General features: G+C 38.4%; 1 long non-coding RNA gene across 1 annotated transcript; it reads left to right on the forward strand.

The window, feature by feature from the left end:
- The first annotated feature begins 2043 nt into the window (after positions 1-2043).
- On the forward strand, positions 2044-23025 carry LOC129759835 (uncharacterized). The gene is made up of 2 exons (XR_008740247.1): positions 2044-2159; positions 19992-23025. It is a non-coding gene; the product is annotated as an uncharacterized LOC129759835 (long non-coding RNA).
- The last annotated feature ends 659 nt before the right edge of the window (positions 23026-23684 follow it).

Here is a 23684-nt window from a genome sequence, read left to right on the forward strand (position 1 = left end):
GACAAAAATGACAAAAATGACAAAAATGACAAAAATGACAAAAATGACAAAAATGACAAAAATGACAAAAATGACAAAAATGACAAAAATGACAAAAATGACAAAAATGACAAAAATGACAAAAATGACAAAAATGACAAAAATGACAAAAATGACAAAAATGACAAAAATGACAAAAAATGACAAAAATGACAAAAATGACAAAAATGACAAAAATGACAAAAATGACAAAAATGACAAAAATGACAAAAATGACAAAAATGACAAAAATGACAAAAATGACAAAAATGACAAAAATGACAAAAATGACAAAAATGACAAAAATGACAAAAATGACAAAAATGACAAAAATGACAAAAATGACAAAAATGACAAAAATGACAAAAATGACAAAAATGACAAAAATGACAAAAATGACAAAAATGACAAAAATGACAAAAATGACAAAAATGACAAAAATGACAAAAATGACAAAAATGACAAAAATGACAAAAATGACAAAAATGCCAAGAATGACAAAAATGACAAAAATGACAAAAATGACAAAAATGACAAAAATGACAAAAATGACAAAAATGACAAAAATGACAAAAATGACAAAAATGACAAAAATGACAAAAATGACAAAAATGACAAAAATGACAAAAATGACAAAAATGACAAAAATGACAAAAATGACAAAAATGACAAAAATGACAAAAATGACAAAAATGACAAAAATGACAAAAATGACAAAAATGACAAAAATGACAAAAATGACAAAAATGACAAAAATGACAAAAATGACAAAAATGACAAAAATGACAAAAATGACAAAAATGACAAAAATGACAAAAATGACAAAAATGACAAAAATGACAAACATGACAAACATGACAAAAATGACAAAAATGACAAAAATGACAAAAATGACAAAAATGACAAAAATGACAAAAATGACAAAAATGACAAAAATGACAAAAATGACAAAAATGACAAAAATGACAAAAATGACAAAAATGACAAAAATGACAAAAATGACAAAAATGACAAAAATGACAAAAATGACAAAAATGACAAAAATGACAAAAATGACAAAAATGACAAAAATGACAAAAATGACAAAAATGACAAAAATGACAAAAATGACAAAAATGACAAAAAGGCCAAACATGACAAAAATGACAAAAATGACAAAAATGACAAAAATGACAAAAATGACAAAAATGACAAAAAATGACAAAAATGACAAAAATGACAAAAATGACAAAAATGACAAAAATGACAAAAATGACAAAAATGACAAAAATGACAAAAATGACAAAAATGACAAAAATGACAAAAATGACAAAAATGACAAAAATGACAAAAATGACAAAAATGACAAAAATGACAAAAATGACAAAAATGACAAAAATGACAAAAATGACAAAAATGACAAAAATGACAAAAATGACAAAAATGACAAAAATGACAAAAATGACAAAAATGACAAAAATGACAAAAATGACAAAAATGACAAAAATGACAAAAATGACAAAAATGACAAAAATGACAAAAATGACAAAAATGACAAAAATGACAAAAATGACAAAAATGACAAAAATGACAAAAATGACAAAAATGACAAAAATGACAAAAATGACAAAAATGACAAAAATGACAAAAATGACAAAAATGACAAAAATGACAAAAATGACAAAAATGACAAAAATGACAAAAATGACATAAATGACAAAAATGACAAAAATGATAAAAATGACAAGAATGACAAGAATGACAAGAATGACAAAAAAGACAAAAATGACAAAAATGACAAAAATGACAAAAATGACAAAAATGACAAAAATGACAAAAATGACAAAAATGACAAAAATGACAAAAATGACAAAAATGACAAAAATGACAACATGAAACATTTCAATCAATTTTCAGAAGGAAAAGGAAAACAGCCGAATTTAGAACCTAGACCCATTAATCTTAAATTTGTTTGTTTTCAATTTGTTAGTCTGTTATTGAACTGACTCCTAAATGATTTTGCTTCCATTTCGATTTACCTTTCCAGAACTGCTCAAATGTCACTGCGACATTTGCAAGGATCAAAATTACGTGTGCGAAACCGATGGCCTGTGCTTTACGTCCCTCTCGCTGGACAAGGGCGTCTACAAGTACTCTTACAGGTATGTTTTTGGAAAAGGTGAATAAAGGTGACGGTGAGCGGAAAACGTTCTATTTAAATATTACAGGTATTTGCTTTTTCAGTTCAGGAAACATTTTGCATAACGCGGTGCGTTAATTTGCTGGTTTCAACTTACAGTGACGATGGCGATTTTGTTCTATTTTTTTGGACAAGGACTGTCCCACGGGGTATTATTTCTCCAATTTTGCTTCATCATTGCTTGAGTATTATTTCTTATGGGACATTGTTGTCCTGAGGTATTTTTTCTATGTCCAGCAAAAGCACTGTTGTCACATGGTTTGTGGTCATTTTTAAGGATACCAGTAATTATATGACGAAGATTGTTGTCCCGGCGGAAGTTGTTGGCGCTAAATTAAATCTTGAGTGCTCTTTCATCAGAGAAATGTTATTATTAGTGGCAAGCAGGATGGCATCTCATTTGATTAGTCCTCTAGGGCCTTTAGAGAGTTTGGTGACCTTTTTTGAAAATCAGTGGTTGATATTTTCCTCCCAATCCAAGCGAAGGGGTGGCATCTTCTAATTGCAGCAAGTTGGAGGACTGCTTTAATTAAATTTTACAATAATTTCGGGAACCATTCAAGAAAATGATAACACAAATACGATGGAGAGCTAACGTTTGTTGAAAAAGTACGGTGGTTCAAACGACACGCTGAGAGTAAGCAAATCAGGAGACAGAGAAAAACATTTCTGGAATTCGTCGCATCCTAACCAGGGGTAGAAAACTTTTCGTTTAAACTCGCTCCCAAAAAAAGGGGAAAATTTTCTACGACCTTTCCTATCGCTTTTCCACTTCCCGGAGTCAATCGTCCCAAATTAATCGTTCCGTTTCTTTTCCGTCCATTCATGGTTTTCGCTTTCGTCCCGGAGAAACCTGAGCAACATCTCGGATATGAGTGGAATCTGTTGCTACAGCTATCGAGATCTTCATTTAAATTTCAATTGAGTTTTGGGGTTCATTCTTTCTTCCTATGCTCCCCTCACAAGTGGCACAAACCCACATACACTACAGTCTTGTTATTGATAGTTTTGGCTTTGGCCGGTTTTAACATTTGCTGCTGGGCGGGAAAACTTTGAATTCCAAAAAAGGAAGGTGTTTCCAGTTTGGATCGATTTCGGATCCCCTCATTTCGGAATGAGCTTTCTCTTTAGGTCCCTTTTGGATTGGGGGAAAGGATTTGATCCTATTGCATTAGTAGCAGATTTTTATTATTGTTGCTGCCGTTTCTAGGCGATGATTTTTTCCCCCAAAACCGTTATTTGTTTTGGGAAATTGAAAACCGCTTAGTGTTCGATTCCATTTCGGGTGTCGCCTAGTTTTTGGGATCTCAATTCTTTGCTTGGGGTGTGATTTTTTACACATTTCAGAGAGTTTCTGATCTAACGATTTCATCAGATTGATTTTAGCTTCATTAATGTTATATTTTCGATTAATGTTATAATTTCGATCCAGAGGATAATCGATAATGGTAGGTTTGGAAATATCTGAGCACTTTAAAATACTCATTTTTTAGATCTTCTCTTCTTTCGCTACTGAAAATATGAATTTTGAGTTCGAATATCATAAGCTGGTCAAAGAGAGCAAAAATTTTACTTAACTCTTAGGCATACATCTTTCAAGGATATGATGGCTAGCATCTTACAAATGCTAAAACCACCTGCACACAGAAAGAATACTATGTATACCGTGACCGAGATTCGATATCATGAACTCTGGCTTAGAAGACTTGAATGCTTTCCTCTAGGCCACGGTCGGCGGCAATCCTTCTTTTAAGAATGCCTGTAAAATTTGACTTTTAAAAAAACCTGGCTAACTTCAATGTTAGGGGCATACCTAAACTATCATGAAGTTCGATTTTTGAATTGCTACAGGGGAAGAATGGACACTCGAAGGGTCCTAACTGTCGAAGATCCTCCTGTCTTCTCTCTGCAGACGTCCTCTGAAAATAGCTTTTCACATCGTACCCGTATTCAATGAATCGGATTTACACCAAAGGCTTAACTCTATCTACTCTAGATGTACCATACCATTGAAGACCGTCTTCAACGGATGGTTTCTAGATGACATAATTCTGATCCAGAACTTTTGAATGTCACTTTTAAAAGCTATGTACTTGGATATCTGGCCAGCGTTGATTCAACTCCGATAGAATTTTCGGACGGTAGGCTGTGGAATTTTGATCTTGATCTCAAGATCTCTCATGAAAAGGGAGGCCATCCCTAGTGTTTTCGGGCTCTACGTCAAAAACTCATCTGGTGTCGTGTTGACTAGCTTGTTGATGAACTTTTTCCAATCGAGATTGGCCCACTGGTCGGTGAAGTGGTTAAAATTTGATCATCCTGTAGGATCACTGAAAGAGTCCTTTACTAGGAATAGCTGACCCTGAAAGTCGTCCTATCCCGATTGTGGCATACCAACGAAGCCTGCCAAGTCAAGGGTAAAATCTTATTTAACCCAGGAAACATTTTTATACCTATATTCCTGTGCTGTTTTGTTAAACGTTCCATATACATTATAGAATGATCGTATGAAAGTTGGAAAAAACAGCATTTACCTACCAAAGTGGACGCAATATACATACATAAATTTCACTCTTTTCTAAAGCAACGAAAACTACACTAATTGGGCGCTATTCGACATTTTATTCGTACCTATCGGAAGAATGCAAGAGAGCGTGAGATTTTGCTCTCATAGCCTTCAAATCGTTGCCAGGGACAATATTTTCCAGTTCTCCCATTGGTCAATATTACTCAATATCCATGTGATTTTGAGCCATCTGGATGCACTGCTGGTTGCAGAGTGAACATGACAATGATTTTCTCACTTGAAGCCTGCGCGGGAGCTAAATCATTTCAAAATATACAAACATGGTGGACTATTTATCATATCCGATTTAAACCGACTTCAGACGGCATTTTCTACGATCTTTTTACGATTCATTACCATTGTAAACGACTTAAGTTATCATTTCTGATACGATTTCATGTTTGCTGGGGAGTAGCTAGGTCTGTGGAATAGGATGTACTTGATTACCCTTAGCTCGAGACGGGCGTGATTGGACGTTTCTTATCCTGGACTTTTGGCCGTTTCAAAGATCCGGATCGAATTCTAGAATTTCTGGTCATCTTTGATTGGACCGAACTTTTTCTCCGTCGTGTGCCGACGAGAGCTGCTTATCCCAGACTCGCGCTCGTCACAGCATACGCTCGAGGTTGAACGCAAGTACTCGGATGTTTCCCGACGGAGACGTCAATCTACTCCACATCAAATGAATTATCCGGAGCCGAACGTCACTCTACACCAGGGGTATTTCTCGTACCGCAAAATACCCATTTATTTACGAAATCCGCTGTGAGGAAGGTCATGTCTAACCTCGCAGCTTCGGCACGTTCCGGATATTCCTCGCCGGTGGAGCTATCCTACAACACACGTAGCGTATCCACGAGATCCACTACGCAGAACATGTTGGCTTATCTTTGTAGTTTCGCTTGATGGATTGGACGCAATCTTCGCGAAGGTCCCTTGAACATTCTACTCCTATTAGCAATGAGGACGTTCAGATACCATCTGTTTCTAAGCCAGTTCTCTGGCACCTTGCTTCGTCGCTACATGAACACTTCCGGCAGCGGAACGACAATTACAACGATGTCAATCGTTTGCACACACTCCCGTGCATATAAGGCACCTCGCTGGCGTCGTGCAAGTGCTCGAGACGAGACCAATGACCTATAGCCAAACTCCTTACACAAGTAGCACCTAATTGATTGTGAGTAGGATGTTTTCCGGCACATCGACCATGCCACTTTGATTATCCCGACTTGAACCAATTAACTGGCTTCGCTTACTGGCAGCTGTACAAGTGCCACTTGTATTCCGCTGCTGTGCTGACCGACTCTAAGCCGAATCGTGGCTTCATTACTACGGATTCCACATTGAGAGTAAAACGCGTTGCTCTGGGTCCATGGGTGCAATCGATCGACTCTAGATACAATGTACCCCTAGGCCGTAAACTTCATCCGGACTTGCAGCGAAGGCTGTACCCGTGATGGGAGACCAAGTCAAAACCCCGTCAGTTTTAAGTCAAAACTCCAGCATATATACCCTGTCTCTTGTTACGATTCAAGACTAAGGATCTCTCCCCTGACGACTCAAGGTCCAGCCTTTACTAGCAACTCGAGGCTTGCTTGGTTATCCCGACTATCGTGCGCTCCGCCTCTGTTCGAGACCACTGCTTGAGACCAATGACCTTTTTTCTAACGACTTGAAGTCTTGGCTCCGCTTGGTTTGACTCGAGAACCTCCCCTTTGTGCCCGTCCATGTTCCGGATGATTCCCAGCGAAGACGTCAACCTACACCGACTCGAGTGACTCACTCGCCAACGACGTGAAGTTACTCTCTCCGAGAGCCGACTGCCAAGATGGTCAAGTCTTATCCCCGCAGCTTCAGTCGTAGAGAGCGTGTTCTACTCAGATACTCCGCGGCAGTGGAGGTATCCTACACAACGTTCGTGACGTACTTAGCAGGTCGGCATACGCAGAGAGTAAAGTCTTATCTTTGTATGCTTTACTGCTAGGATCGGACCCACGCTACTCGAATGCCCCCCGCCGAAAAGGCATTCTACTCCGACCGTGGTCCGGCCTTCCTCCTTCCTTTGGCTGGTAACTTTGGGGCTGACAACGCTAGGGGTTTTGCCCGTTGTGTGCCGAATCGAGAGCAGCTTATCCTAGACTCGCGCTTGTCACACAGTACACGTACGGGTCTTTCCGCCGGTTATGTCATCTTACCCAGCTCGAGTGGCTCCAACGGCAACATCAGATCACTCTACACGAGAGTATTCCGCGACGTGAATACTCCCCTCTACGAGTGTGACTGCGAAGTAGGCCATGTCTTATCCCCATTGGTCGCGGACTGGTGCTGGCTTCAACTCCTCTGCAGGGCAATCATGATCCGGGTGAACCCATCGCTGACCACGCGCCAAGTATTGGAACCCTCACACATCCTCCGCACGATGTTGGTGGCTGTCGTGTCGGGTCCACAGGCAGCAAGCATGTTCATACGTACCCCTTTTGAACCTCTAACAGTTGAATACTATGTGCTCTGGTGTCTCAACTGTGTCACCGCAGGTTGGGCAGAATGGCAAAGCCGCGTCTGCAAACTGAAGGTGGTACTGCATGAAGCATCCGTCATCAGTCAATGCAGAAATCTACCTCTTCATGATTCCGATCCATCCAAAATTTGACGTTAGGGATCAAGCTATGGGTCCACTGGCCGCGTTCCGAGCTGTCCCACTGGTGCTGCCAGTTGGACATCGAGGCCTCTTTGGCATATTTCCGCACATCGGGCATGTACCTGTGCTCGTAACAGAAGATATCTTTCTCTAACAAGACCGAGATGGGCATGACCCCCGCCACAACCGAAGACACTGTTCGGTATGCACTGATAACCCGCAAATTCAGCAGCCGCTGCACGCTGCAGAGCTTCTACAGATTACACTGCCTGCTCAAGGCTGCCACTCCGTACCGCAAAATGGACGCCAGGTCTCTGCTTCTGCTGCAGCGGATCGCTAAGTTGTTCGACATGGCCCGCGAGAGGGTAGCAGTCGCCATTGCTGCTCTATTGCAGGAGTAGTCAACGTGGGCCGTAAAACTCAGCCGGTCGTCGATAATCACCTCCCAAGTACTTGATGGCACGTTTGGACTCGATTGCGCACGATCCAGCAGCAACCGTCCTAGTTTGTGCTGATATCAGGTTGGTGATCAGCACTATCTCGGTCTTGTGGTGAACCATTCGCAAGCTGTTGGAGCGCATCTAGCTTTCCACCTTCTGAATCGCTACTGTGGCGAGTAGCTGGACCTCTCCGGTTGATGGCCCGATGCCAAGAGAACGACGTCGTCGGCGAATCCCACAAGTCGTCTCACTCCCGTGGGGAGACGCAGTCTCAGCAGTTCGTCGTAAACGATGTTCCACAATACCGGGCCAAGTATTGATCCTCGTGGAACTCCTGCCGAGACACTCATTGTTTCCAGTCCATCACTGGTCATATACTGTAGTTGGCGATTACGCAAGTAACACTCCACCATCCTACAGATATATGCTGGAATCCTCATAAGAATGAGCGACGACGCAATCGCTGCCCAACTGACGCTGTTGAAGGCGTTCTTCACGTCAAGGGTGACCACTGCGCAAAACCGGTCTTCTCTCCTCTCTTAAGTCTGGCTTCGTCTGCCCTTTCGATGACACGTCGAATGGCATCCACGTCGAATGGCATCCACCATACTGCGGCCTTTCTGAAAACTTTGGTACAGTGCAATATGTACGTGTGCAATATAATATGGGTCTGCTACTAACACTATGTCTAGTAACTCTTCCACTACCACCTGTCGTAGAAGCTGTTGTGCATCGTGACAGTGGTTGAGGTTGATTTGTATTGCATACTTCCAAACCCTTGGTATCGCTGCTAGAGCCTTTTGGTAGACAGATCACCTAGGGTTGCCAGTTACAAGGTCTCCGGTGCAAATAAAACACTTCGCCTACTTACTGCAGCTAGCCGCTATGTGACTGAATTCCCCGCACCCCCTGCATAAGCCTCGTCTGTTAGCTCCCTTGCAGTCAAACGACTTGTGGCCGTATTCCATGCATCGAAAGCATACCTCTGGTTGCTGGGAGATCGTTATCTGACAAACTGACCATTCCACCTTTACCCACCCGTACTCGAGTGCTGCGTTGGCTACTCGACTAGTGCTGTCTCGACTTCATCTTCTGTCGTAATTTCGTCGAGGTTTTTGAAACGGATGGTCCCTTCGTGATATAGCGCACGAACCGCCTTCTCGGCTAGAACTTCCTCCGCTAGCACCTTAAAGGATGTACTCTTTGTTGCTGAACTTCGTTTCAACTCGAGGATCATCTCGCCGGAAACGACGGATACTCCTCACGGTTTCTCTTAGTCCAGAAGCTTGTCGTCGGTCCGCATCTGACGAAGTTCAATAGCGTGCCTTAACTACGATAACTTTACCTTTTTTACTTACGCAGCTTCGCTGATTCTTGGGCCCTCTGCTTTAGGGTGCCTAGTCTTGAATTATCTAGTGACACTCATTTCGTCTTTACACTCTTAGAGCTTTTCGGTGTAATGAGCTCATTCCTCGCCGTTTGAACGAAGGCATCGATCTGTTTCGGGCGACTGGCATTTGCCTTAGAGGGTTTCTCTGTTCCTCTACTAGTAGCGCTGCCATTAAGCGCACTTACCATATCTAGGATTGCTAGTACTAGTACTGGTATTTTGTACCCAGATGCACCACTTCTTCCGCGCAGATTTGGTAGATCTGTCGACAGACTGTAGTGGGTTTAGTGGAAGTTCTTCAAGCCGTACATCTGCAATCGCCAGGACTAAAAGACACGTTTCCGCCCTGGTCCACGAGGAGGTGAAACTACCTGTCCAGAGCACTATGGGTCGTCTCATGGCATACTTCCCCCTACACCTAGATACACTGACCCTTAAATGCACCCAGAACTGCAATGAAGCATTCCAAATCTTCTCTCAGCTGAGCGACTCAAAGCCTGAACTCATCCTAAGCGACTCAAGGCCTTACTTATTCTCGAGCTACTGAAGGTTTGATCTTCCTCTCTTGATACTTTCTTCGACCTCTTTGAAACTTCGTCGTCTATCCGCTAGTCAAACTCTACTACCTTATAGGTTCGTGGCGGCGCTCTCTTGACATATCATATTCTCTTTTCACAACAGAGAGGGAAGTGTCTGTCTTTAGTGATTCCCAGTTAGTCCCTTACGAGTACCTGATACATGGTTGGTCTGACTCTTATGAGACTCTGTGTATATTTTGATGGCCTATATGATAGGTATCATATCAGTTCCCTTCAGAGATTCCTAAGAATTCTGAAAGATATGGTTTTCCTGAAGTTTTAATGCGTTGAAATCATAATGCGATTAACCAAAATTCACAAGTTCAAGTTCCCAGCAATAAATATGGACTACATATTGCTGCAGTAATTCATAGAGAAGGTTTGTAGTCTACTCAGCCAAATCAGTCTTTCAAAAGCTTAGAACTGCGTTTCAACTGCAGCATCTCAAAAAAGTAGAATTGAAATCCAGGTGCCAATTTTCGTCTGCGTTTAGTTATTATGGCAGGTTGATAACCGTTTTTCTTGAATCCGGTAAACTTGACCAAAATACGTCATAGTTCCGTCATCCTTTCGCCTATAAAACATTCAATCCACTCATTTGCAATCAATGAAAAATTAATTACCTCTAGGCTGCCGCCGGCAATGAAAACCGCGCAAACCAAAACAAGCTCACAAATCAAATCAATCCCGAAGATGGTATCGATGAAGGAACTCCGAGATGGAAGACGCCATTAAAAGGTGAACGGCCCACACAGGCTCCGGCCCCAAAACGAACGAAAGTAAACATCCAACAGGCGACGAACCCCAGCGAAAGTTGATCCGATCGCCCCAAGGACAACATTCGCTAAATTCGATTAACCGGATTTGCGAATTTCGCTCAGGGAGCATCAATAATTGTGTCGATACCGCACCGTTGCTGTCGTCCTCATCTAATTCAAAGCAAATTGAAAGGTCTTTTACAAGTACGGCGAAAACCCTTATCGAAAGCATTAGAATCTATAACAAACCACTCACAGAAATGCGATCACAAAAACAAGATATGACGACGACGACGAGGATTTTTTTATGTCATCATCGGCTGGGCGTCATAACGCTTGCACTGACTGTGACTCAAACCCTGCTTTTGGGGCTCCGAGAATGCCCTCGAAACGCGGCACCACCGGGAGAATATTTATGCCCGAACATAACAGTAAGGGCAATATCATAACCCGAAATGGCAAAAATGATGCTGTAAACATGCTCCCGGTAAAGCTGCCTGGGAGCGAAAGAATTTCAACGGAGCACCAGCCCGTTTTGCTTGCCACCCACTCAGCTTCATCATTGCTCGAGGAAAGTCTTGTCGGTTATGAGCGTTGTTCAATTTCCGTTATTCGAGAACGCTAAGTCGTCGGGAAAAGCAAACGGCAGCGACGACGTTGGGAAAAAAGGTAGTCTATATCCCAATTTTAATAAATAAAACCGAAATGAACGGAAGGGTGGTACAGAGTATTCTGCTGCTGACAGAGAGCAAATTGGAATTGGTAACCGTTAGATCTAAAATCTGGAATGCGAGTTTGATTTTTGGATGTAAAAGCTCAATGAAATGTTAGTTTTTTTTTTGAAAATTATTAACACAAATGGAAATTGCTTTTAAGAAATAAGTCTTCATTCGTATGTATGATATTGCAGATAAAACAGGCTGTTGACTGCATTTTTTGTCCGGCAATTAAGAGATGATAGGATAACCGACTACCTCAATCAAAGCTTTCTCACCATAGGAAGTAGCGACCTGCCGGTTAAGGTCCAAGGCACTATGAACTGATGTTTATAAGCTTTAGGCCTTATTACCATTTGGCCTGACGATCTTCATCCTAACCATCCTCGGATTGAATGATCCCCGAACTTAACAACCCTCTGAAAAACATTGCCAGACACCGGCAAAGCTTAGAGCTATTGGTACCCGGAGTTAAAATTCAAATGAAAACATGATTAATTTCAACTTAATCAAAATAGAAGGAATGTTGGATAGAGGACAATGAAATTTTATTAAAGGACTACGACGTCTTTAGATTTTGCTAAACAGAGACCTTGACAAATATTTTGGTTGACTTTGAGTTGCTGGAACATAAAGAATACAGGATTTAAATGTGGCACATAGGTGATCGATTCGTTAACTCTATTCGCCTCAAGCCGCTACATACTTGAAGACATTACTACCTGATTCCAGATTTGTTGATCGAGACGCTGGCATAGAATGCTTATATATCTGATAGGTATCACGAATAATGGCTAGTCGATGATAATGCTCTAATTTTTGTTTGACGGTTTGTTAGAGAGAAGCAGTTTCAGTTTAAACAAATGTTACTTTTAGAACCTCGTAATAAGGTCAGCAATCAAAAGCTTGACTACCTTCAAGAACTAGTAGTCTTTCCTATTTTTAGGGTACAAGTACTCAAAGGGGGATATGATCACTAGGTAAATAATTGGTTCACGGATTGTATTCCAAGGCTCGACGAGCCACCGCGTCCCCCCCTCTCCCCCGTTTGCTACTATGGCTCCATGGGTACAATAGGGAGACTCGTGATATACTCCGTGTATACCTCCTACTCACTAAACTCAACCTAGGGCCGAAGACCTTGTTCCACCTCAAACTGTTTAACACACTATGCTTCAATAGTGGGAGGTCTATTCGCGCCAATGCGCTCCAAGGCAATATTCACAGACGAGACCACTTTCAGCAAAACCTCTCATACCTACGACTCGAAGTCTGAACTCTTCTTCAAAGACTTGAGAACCGACATCTCCTCGCAATGACTCAAGATTCCTACATAAACCTCTCCTCTTTGCGACTCGAGGCCTGATCTCTCCTCTAACGACTCGAGATCCGACCCCTCCTCGCATCGACTCGAGGTTGACCATTCCTCCGCACGGCTCAAGGCTCCTCGTAATGACACGAGATTACCACTTATACCCCTCCTCTTGTTGATTAAAGGCCTGATCTCTCCTCTTGCGAATCGAAACCGACCATAAAGACTGGGGGGTGGTCAAACCCAACCCCAAACATCTCCTCCTGGAGACTCGAGGCCTGACCTCTCCTCTAACGACTCGAAGTTCAACCTCTGATCTCCAGGATTCGAGGTTTGCCACCTTTATGCCCGTCGTGTGCCGTTCGAGAGCAGCTTATCTAGACTAGACTCTAGACTCGCGACTGTCACAGCACACGTGTGGGACTCTACGTAACTACTCGGATGATTCCTGATGAAGACGTCATCCTACTCCGACTCGAATGGAATTGTCCGGTCTTCTTTTATCCCTTTGGCTAGCATGGCAACCCTAGGATGTTCGGCCCGCGGATTTTTCTGCCCGTCGTGTGCCTGATCGAGAGAAGTGGGCTAGACGGAGGCACTTGGAGTGCATCCAGCTTTGCACTGCCTGGATAGCTACTGTGGCAAGTAGCTGTACCTACGCTGTCGAGGAGCCTCTAGCCAAGAGGACTACATCATCCGCAAATCTTACGAATTCAGCACCCGACGGGAGGCTCATTCGTAGAAGCGCGTCGTACGTGATGTTACACAGGACCGGGCCGAGTATTGACCCCTGTGGCAAACCCGCCGAAACCTCCTATGTCTGTAAGCCCTCAACGGTCATGTACTGTAGTTGGCGATTGGGGTTAAGCTCGACGAAATCTGTTTTTCTTAATTGTTTCTTCGCTTCATAGTATGACTGTTCAACATCAGTAGACTATTGAAGAATCGTCAATCACAAGCAAGGTGTTGTCACAGCTAGTGCAACATCAAGGTATGGAAGAATTCTAGTAAGCTGTCGAGGCATGATAAATATAAAAATAGATGATTTTTTATACACTCATCAATTCCACACAAACAAGAAGAATTGCTGTCAAGAGTGCAGTAAGGCAACCATGGAGTGATGTTGAAGGTCTGTTCAGCTGTACTGTAAGGAAAGAATAAATGACTGAACAAATCAACACTACTTGTTCGAGAGTTTCTTCCATGTCAACCCAAGTCTGGTATCCGACAGATAATCTGTTTTTCAAATTCCCTCTTTTAGGGATCAGAAGATGTGTCCTCTATTCTCCTTCTTAACTGTCCCACAGCTGCTATAATTTGGTCATTGGAACCTCCCAGACATGTTTCCAGATGTATCGTTATTGTCGTAGCTATGGACACCTCTGCAATGATGAGTAGTCCTGAGACCTTCGAGTTATTAGCGGATACCGTACCGTATATTCATAAGTGATCTACGTAGTGGTGGTCGTCGTGCCAGTTGTGCCAGTGTTCAGTTTTGCTGGAGGAGTATTACATATACCTAGTCTTTGTTACTGGCCCTTACCCCCGAACGGCTGAGTTGAAGGGCTGAAGCTGTTCAAGTAAAAAGAAGAAGAAGGAGGAGTAGGTCTATTACTACGGCAATGAGAGCGCATCCGACGTGCTAAAATAGGCTAGTAAGGTTTCGATGACTAGCAGAAGGTTTGGGTAAGCTTAGTTAGAGGAAGGTAGACACTATCGTCTACGGGAGCTCCATGAAGTATAACCACAGATTCGGACAGGTGCTTTGCGCCAATCTGTTGAGTGACTATGCGAGATATGATCAGAGGCTTCTCTGCTTATCCAGGGCTGCTCCTCCGTATCGCAGAAACGACGCAGTAACACTCGTCAAAACCTTGCAATACGGCTTCATCGGAACGCTGAGGCATACGACGTGACTAAAATAGGGCTTCCTTAGTCATTGCCGCTCTCTTGCACGCATACTCGACGTGGATTTTTAGGTTAAGCAGGTTAGTTTTGACTCGCAGTCAAGAGCTCCAACTGCAAGAGTACCAGTAGCGCTAACATTAGGACGGAGCTGACTCAGGCGTAGACTCTTTAAGCGTATCCAATTCTCTGCTTTCTCGGGTGGTGCAGAGTCATGAGGCTTAGTCTCAAAAGCTCGTTGATCGGGATTTATCAAAAAATTGTGCCAAGTATTAACCCTTGACGAACACGAAGTTGGCATTACCCCCCTTAGAATTCAATGAAACTTTGTGGGTATAAAGATCTTACCTAGTGAAGCAACTTGGCATACTTAGTTTTCCCAAAAGTTATCTAGACTAACAGTAGAAAAGGGCCAACTTTTCAGGCAAAAAATTTATAAACATGTTTAGCTCGAAAATTACAATTTCTACACAAGTGTGGTTCATGAGAGAGTGTTGAAAAACTGATTGAATTTTAAGAAAAAAATATTGATTTTTTTTTAATTCTACACTGAGGCAAATGCATTTCAAAAACTAAAACCTCATATCCCGAAAAACACCACCTCAGAATTAGTTGATTTTTTTTTCTAAGGCGGATAATAATAAGGCCTACAAGTCGTCCATTCATTTAAACTTGTGCCTATTCAAGGGAAAAAAGTTTGTCTAACATTATTTTTTAAATCATGTAACTTATTTTTCCAGTGTAGATTTCCAACCTTTAATTAAAAAGCTGTATCATTGAATTGGTTGTACTGATCGAAGAAATAAGAGCTTCGTTTGTAATAATTGATGTTAAAAGTAGTAGAAATCCTACACTGAAAAAAATGCAATATCTTAAAGTCGATGAAAAAAGGTCATCTCAAAGGCTGATAAAAAAAGAACACTTAATGAAAATAAATTCTTCGACACCATGAATGGTTTGTCTGATAATAGCACAAAATTACTCTTAAAAAAGTTAAATGTATATGCTACGGTTTTATCACACCATTTATTTAAAAAGTGTATTCGAACTTATCGAACACCCTGCACGATTGATTTCATACATTCAGCAATAATTATTCAACTATAATAATATGATTGATTTGATTGTAAATATGATAGAATCAATTATAATTATATGTAATGATATCAGCAATTATTATAGTAGATTCAACTATAATAATATGATTGATTGGATTGTAAACATGGAAGATTCAACTATTATAACATATTCGATTTAATTATAAATATGATGGATTCAATTATATGTCTATGATAGATTCATTGAAATCAACTAAAAATATTGTTACATCAAATTCTATTTATATGGGAAGTTATAATATCTTAAGATGTTTTTTTTTCAGAGTAATTCTATGGCTACGTTTAATTTTATTTTAATTTATTATTTAGCATTTTGCATCTAGTTCGTTTTAGCCGCCACGATGCTAGAAAAACTGACCGGAAAACCCGATATCCACGTCTTGATATCTCCGCTGTTGTTTTTTTTTGCATCTTGATGACAACAATCCTGATTGACAACCAGAAATGAATAGTTGAATCTATTATGTTTATAGTTGAATATCTAAAGTTAATCATAAAATTGTAGTTGAATTTATCATATTTACAGTTGAATAAATTATACCACTACAATGGATTCAATCGAATTGATAGTTAAATGTGAGAGGTCAACCAGGGATGTATAGTTGAATCTATTATTTATATTTATAGTTGAAAGCCTAAAATCAATCATACAAATGTAGTTGAATCTATCATATTAACAATTAAATCAATTGTACCATGACAGTTGATTATATTATATTCATAGTTGATTGTGTAATAGGGTGGCCCAAAATTGTACTATGTCTGGGATATTGGAGGCTCAAGTTCAAATGATAGCTCAGGGTGTAAGAAACAATATTTTATATGGCGGCGACTCAGAAAAATGATTTTTAAAGGTCGCACTGGTTCGATTTTTGGAAAAAGGCTAATTTTTCGACATTTTGTCCTAATAACTTTTTCGGATCTTGAAAAAGTATCAAACATGTTGCTCTAATATTTTTAAAATTTTCTTTATAATGTAAGTTTTAAACAAAAAATTTATTGGGACTGTTTTGGACTCTCAATTTGTATGTAAGATTTTTTAAATAACGCAATACTATGAATTTTTGTAAAAAAAAAAATATTAAAATTAAAAAAAAAGTGTATTTTGGATTAAGATTTTAAATCAAAATTGAATTCAAAAGATGCGCAACGTTATGATGTGCAACTTTGCAGAAGAAAGTGTATAGCTATGACTTGTCGTTTCAAAGTAATTCAAGTTTTTCTGAGTGAAAAAGTCACAAATTTCAAACTTTCGCTAAACATAGCTCTATATTATGATGTGAATGAGTTTCGAGCAATCTAAATTTCTGATATCAAATTTTTTCATCCTTTTATCGATCCTTCAATCAGCAGAAATAACCATGACTAGTTTCTAGATTTTTATTTTCAATTTATTTAGTGGTTGAAGCCATAACACATTCACCAAACCGTCACCCAAGTATGGGTAACACGACCTTCAATCAATAAAAAATCTAGAAACTTGGAATGGTTGTTTCTGGTGATTTAAGGATTGATAAAAGGATGAAAAAATTTGATATCAGGAGTTTATTTGGTTCTTAGATTGCTCGAAACTCATCAACATTATCATCAGAGCAATTCTTAGAAAATTGTGACTTTTTCCACAGTGAAACTTTAATTACTTTGAAACGACAAGTCATAGCTATACACTTTCTTCTGCAAAGTTGCACATCATTACGTCGCGCATCTTTTGAATTCAATATTGATTTATAATCTTAATCCAAAGTACACTTTTTTGTTCATTTTAATTATTTTTTCTTACAAAAACTCATAGTTTTGCGTTATTCAAAAAATCATACATACAAATTGAGAGTCCAAACCGGTCCAATAAATTTTAAGTTTAAAACTTAAATTATGAAGAAAATTTAAAAAATATTAGAAACACATGTTTGATACTTTTTCAAGATCTGAAAATGTTATTAGGACAAAAAGTCGAAAAAATAGCCTTTTCCAAAAATTGAACCATTGCGACCTCTGAACATCATTTTTCTGAGTCGTCGCCATATAAAATATTGTTTCTTGCACCCTGAGCTATCACTTGAAGCTTGAGCCCCCAAAATCCCAGACATAGTACAATTTTGGGCCACCCTAATGAACACTATAATATTCAAGTATCACACAATCAATCATAAAAATATAGTTTAATTTACTATATTTATAGTTCAATACCTAAAATCAATCATACATTTGAAGTTGAATCTATCATACTTACAGTCGAATCAATTATACAACTACAGTTGAATCTATCATATATATAGATAAATGTTAGAGAACAACCAGAAATGTATAGTTGAATCTATTATGTTTTTATCTATTATTAATCTAAAGTTAATCATAAAATTGTAGTTGAATTTATCATATTTACAATTGAATAAACTATACCACTACAATGCAATGGAATTCAATCGTATTGAAAGTTAAATGTGAGAGGTCAACCAGGGATGTATAGTTGAATCTATTATATTTATAGTTGAACGCCTAAAACCAATCATACAAATGTAGTTGAATCTATCATAATGACAATTGAATCAATAGTACCATGACAGTTGATTAGATTATATTCATAGTTGATTGTGTAAGGTCAATCAGCCGTTTGTAGCTGGATCAAATTTATTTATAGTTGCATGCCTAAAATCAATTATACAATTGTAGTTGAATCTATTATATTTATAGTCAAATCAATTATACCATTATAGTTGAATCCATTGTATTCATAGTTGATTGCGTTAGGTCAATCATCAGTTTGTAGTTAAGTCTATGGTATTTATAGTTGGATGCAAAAAAATCAACTTCGCTTTGATGATTGGTATAACCAGCTGAAATAATTAGAACAAGTATGGTATTTATTGAGATTGCGTTTTATGGGAAATTAAGTTATAGTTTTTAAAATGCATTTTTTTCAGTGTAGGATTTTAAAATATTATTTGTCAATATTTTTCTCTAAAAATGAAGTTATTTCCCTAAAACTCTCCCGTAGACTACATTTGTGTAGGAATTGTAATTTTAGAGCCAAAAATTTTCATAAAATTTTTTTCTGAAATGTTTGGCCCTTTTAAATGTTAGTCTACATCTTTATTGGGACCGCTGAGTATGCCAAGTACCTTATCTACGTGAAGAATATACAAACAAAAAGTTTCATTCAATTTCGAGAGAGTTATGCCAGATACTGTGTCGAGTTGGCGCGAAATCCGTCGAGTTTCTTCATCCTATCACTTAACCAATGTACTGATACATGCCAGAATCCTTGTTGAAATAATTCAACGCAAACGAAGTTTGAGCAGCAGTTTAAGTAGCTATACCCGTAATGCACGACCTCGAACTATGTATTTTAAAGGGTGAATTCTGTAAGTTCGTATTCAAATTCAAATGTTAATAACTTTATTAATGATTTCTGTAATGATCTGTAATCACAGTAAACATTTTTTTTGAAGGTAATGTTCTCTGAGAAGTTTTTACTTCAAGATCCAGTTTTTATTTTTTTAAATTTAAATTCTTACTTAACTTCAAATTATTTCAAAAATCATCCCCTGAAGGTGTCTCCATCGCAAGGACTATCTCGGTCCGTTCACTTGGAATTGGTGCCGGAATCGGAGCGCTGAATTCCACAGCGATCACTACTGCTGCTACGGGCCGGATTTCTGTAACCGTTCTCTCAAGCCTCAATTGCCACTAGAGCAAGGTGCGAATCCTTAAGTTTGCTGATTTTCTTTTTTGTTTATTTTCCGTTGGTTTATTTTGTTTTTTTTTTCGATTTTATTTTGTTGCTGTTCTGATCGTTCCCCTTATTTTAACAAAATTTTCAGTGTTTTGTTTTCGAACCTTATATTAACGCAATTGTTGTCGATTCCACCACCATCTGAATCAAGTGCCGACACTAATATACTTTTATCTTTTATTTTGTTAATTTTGATTGAGTTTTCAGTTTTTACCTTTGACCATTTATTTTTAACCGAATGATTCGATTTATAATTTTCCAGCTTTGCTAACTTTCCAGTTTTCGAAATAATACGAACAATCTTGGACCGTATATACGCGCAGTTTCCTTCGAACCCATCAGATATTGTTATTTTTTCTCGAAAGCCCTTGAATTGAACACCGAATTATTTGTGATCGTCACCGGAAGCCGCTAGAGGTTTAGCGACAGTGCAATACTATAATTTTTTAATTTCTTTTATGAGTCGATAATATAAATAAAATATGATAATCTCATTCCAAAGCTCATCAATTTTCTCTCATTTTTCTTTCTCTCCTCACACGCTCTCATTGACACGAATCGTAACGAAAATCACCCGAACCGAACGAAACCTCGCGAATTGGTTCTGCTCTCAAAAAAAATCCTCTCTCGCTCTCAGCTGCCAGCCGAAAAAGTACGATCTGGCCGATCGGCCCCCGCTCAGCTGTCTCACCTCGAAGGAAAAGCGCAATACGTTCACGATCGAGTGCTGCTCGACCGATTTCTGCAACCATAACAAACTTTTGCAACTCCCCAAGCCAGGTACACCCAAACAGACTGTGGTCTCGATATTTAACTCTCTCTTTTTTTCGCTCATTTTAATTTGTTTTGAGTCCTTCGGCTCTCTCGAGCCGAGTGATTCGTTCCTGATTGTTTTCTTGTAAATTTTAAACTGTAGAATTTGCAAATCCTTCGCTCTTCGCTCTCACTTACTTTTTTTGGTCAGGTTCAAAGGTTCCCAGTTTTATTTTTTCTCTTTTCTTTTAGTTCCTAGTCGCTTGAAGAATGGCTTCGTTCGAATGACTTTCTAATCTCGTGGATGGAGCTGAGCACTTTTATTATTATTTCGGATGTTCGGTAGCTAATCTTTTCATTGCTGAATGGAGAAACACGTAAATTCCTATCTCACTCAATGCAACGTGACTAACTTTTATTTGCAAGTAGCTCGCTCTCTAAAGTAGTATTGAATCCGCTGTATAATTTGGTTGCTGTAGTTCTAAGTTAGTTTCTAAATCGAATGTTGTAAATAATTTCCACTCATGATTTCAGCGGGCTGTTGGTTCTTCTTCTGTAGTTAGAATGTTTCTTTAACTGCAATGCATTAACTTCGGTTAAGGTTTTGTAAATATTACTCTGTTTTTCTATATAATATTTATATTTAGGTACAATATTTTAAAATTTGATGACAAAATTATAAGCGGTCAGGTAAGTGTAGTTTTTCACAAAATATCAAACATGTTTTTTTATATATCATTTTTCAGGAAGTCTGATTTTATTAAGACAAAAAAGCAAAAAAAAATGTAAGGATTATTCTTCTATCCTCAAAAAAAATTTATTTCCTATAGTTTTCTTATCCCTTCTCAAACCAAACAGAAGCGAAAAACTAGCAACAAAATCAAGATTTCCGTTTCCACATTTCCAGACCAAATCTTTGGGGAAAAATCACATTATAACGCCAATGTTGCGAGCGCTTCACGAGAAACGCTTTTCTCGTTCTTCTGATGTAAACATTTTAGTGCTATTTTAATATTTTATCTTAGTTTTTACGGGATTCCTCTCTCCGGACTCATTCACCCCATTCTCCTATCCCTCGGCAAAACAGGAAACGAGTAATTCACTCGGAAAATTTAGCCATCGGAGAAAACTCGCGAAACACAAAATCCCCGGGTATAAAACCAGCCAAAGGAAGAAAGAAAAACCACCCCCATCATCAAACTTGATGCACCCCACTCAAAGCTCGGTTCTGTGAAGGACGTAGAAGTGAGGTTAGGTTACGCGCGAAACTTTCGTCCGTGAGAATCCTTCGTGTGTACACCTTCACTCACATTCGAGTTGCTTGCTACACCGATAACAGGGAGAGTACTCAATTTTATGACCAACACGAAAGGATCTTTGTTGTCGTCCTGTCCTGGTTCAATTTGGTTGAGGATGGGGGATTTTCACGTTCGGGCTATTTGACCGTCCGTTGGAGAGTTTGATGAACAAAGATAGATGGGTTTCTATGTACCTTTTCAGAGGGTTGTTCCTTTTTTTTAAATTCTTATGGCTGTATAGTGAAAAATCGTAAAATAGTAGATGCATAGCGTAGAAGTGGGGGGATTTCCTGCACAAATAAGTATGTACATTAGACTGAGTCGATTTGGGGTCATTTTTTAATTTCTCAAACCCTGGACTCTAAAAAGCTTCATCTTGGTCCAAAACTCATCAATGATTTTTTGTAGAATTTTTAAGTAACGATTACATGAGTAAATTTGAACTTTTAGGTTTGTATGGGAAAATTGAATATTTTGTTCTGAAAAATCAACATCGTTTTTGATCCTTCTGAGGAGCCGAGCCAGCTGACAGTTTGTGTGCCAATTTATAAAGTTCCTAAGGAAAATTTGGCAAAAAAGTTATTAGCTGTTTAACAGAGGTATATCTTTTCACATTGTTAAACAACAAATTGAATCGACATCACTGCTGGAGCCTCGCGAAGTATTGCAAGAAAAGAAGTCATGCAACACCTCACTAGGCGCCCTGCAGTGATGTCAATTGAATTAGTTGTTTATCAATGCGAAAAGACATATCCTCATACAACACCTAATAACATTTTTGCCTAATAAGATACGAAGCGTAAAATTTTCCTTAGGAATTTTATAAATTGGCACAAAAACTGTCAGCTGGCCCGGTTCCACAGAAGAAACAAAAATGATGTTGATTTTTCAGAACAAATTTTAAATTTTCCCATACAAACCTAAAAATTCAAATTTATGTAAACGTTACTTAAAAACTTTACAAAAAATCATGGATGAGTTTTGAACCAAGATGAAGCTTTTTAGACCCCAGGGTTTGAGAAATTCAAAAATTACCTCAAATCGACACAGTCTAATGTACATATACATTTTCAACAATCACATAACTATTTTCCATTTTTTTCCAAAGCAAATTTCTACACACATTTTTGTAAGACTGTGGACTTATTCCTTTGGCAATTAGCATTTAGCTTAGCAATAAAAATAAAAATTCAGCAAAAACAGAACAATCAAAACAGTTCCGCTCTAAATAACCAAAATCAACCAGAACGTGAATAAAAAATTTCAATACCGAAATAAAGAACTGAAGGAAGTTTCGAAAAAAAACATATTCATTTCAATAAATCGGAGAAAATTACAAAAAAAAAGCCTGTACGATATTAAAAAACATATTGATTAGGTTAAAAAAATAAAATAATTCATTGCAAAGATAAAAAAAAACAATTGTATTTAAACTCTTTTCTAGCAACAAATAAGACTGGGTATTAAACTGAGTCGATTTGGGGTCATTTTTTATTTTATCAAAAGCTTTTTCTTGGTTCAAAACTCTTCCATTTTTTGCAGGATTTTTAAGTAGCGTTTTCATGAGTAAATTGGAAATTTTAGGTTTTTATAGGAAAAAATTGAATATTTTGGACTGAACATATATCATCGTTGTTTCTTCCGCGAGATCGAACGCACATGGTTTTTTTTGCCAATTTATGAATTTTCTAAGTGAAATTTTCTGCTGATTTTTTGGCATGCCAAAATGTATTTTGGTGGTTTTCATGTCAAAATATAGGCTTTAAAATATACGAAATTCAATCATGAAAGAAAACCACATAGATATGTTAACATTCTGCATACCATTTACCTGCAATTCAATCTTAATAACTGCTTAATAATTTTTTACATGTGACAGAAATGTGAAAATATTATCTTCGGGAAAATTCCAAAACGAATCTACCTCGCTAGAGCATCTGCCAACTTTCATTTTGAATTTAAACACATATTTTCTTCTTGAAAAATCGCTTAAAATACCTACAGTTGGAGGAAAACACTGCAAAAAATTTAAAATTAAAACCTTTGCCAAACACCGCATAATTTCTTTCTAGGGTAGAAGAAAATTTGAATTATTATAAATGAATTCACCTCTATATTATCAATGAATTTACATGCTCTGTTGGTGTATTGGTAAGGCACGAGTTTAAAACGACGACCAGCATAATGTTCTCATAAACGGTCACAATTTCGAGCAAGGGCCACAATAGGGAGCATTTCAATCAATAATTTGAAACATTTATCTTGCATAATCCACAGTA

This window comes from Uranotaenia lowii, unplaced genomic scaffold (assembly GCF_029784155.1).
Source record: "Uranotaenia lowii strain MFRU-FL unplaced genomic scaffold, ASM2978415v1 HiC_scaffold_287, whole genome shotgun sequence".
NCBI lineage: Eukaryota > Metazoa > Arthropoda > Insecta > Diptera > Culicidae > Uranotaenia > Uranotaenia lowii.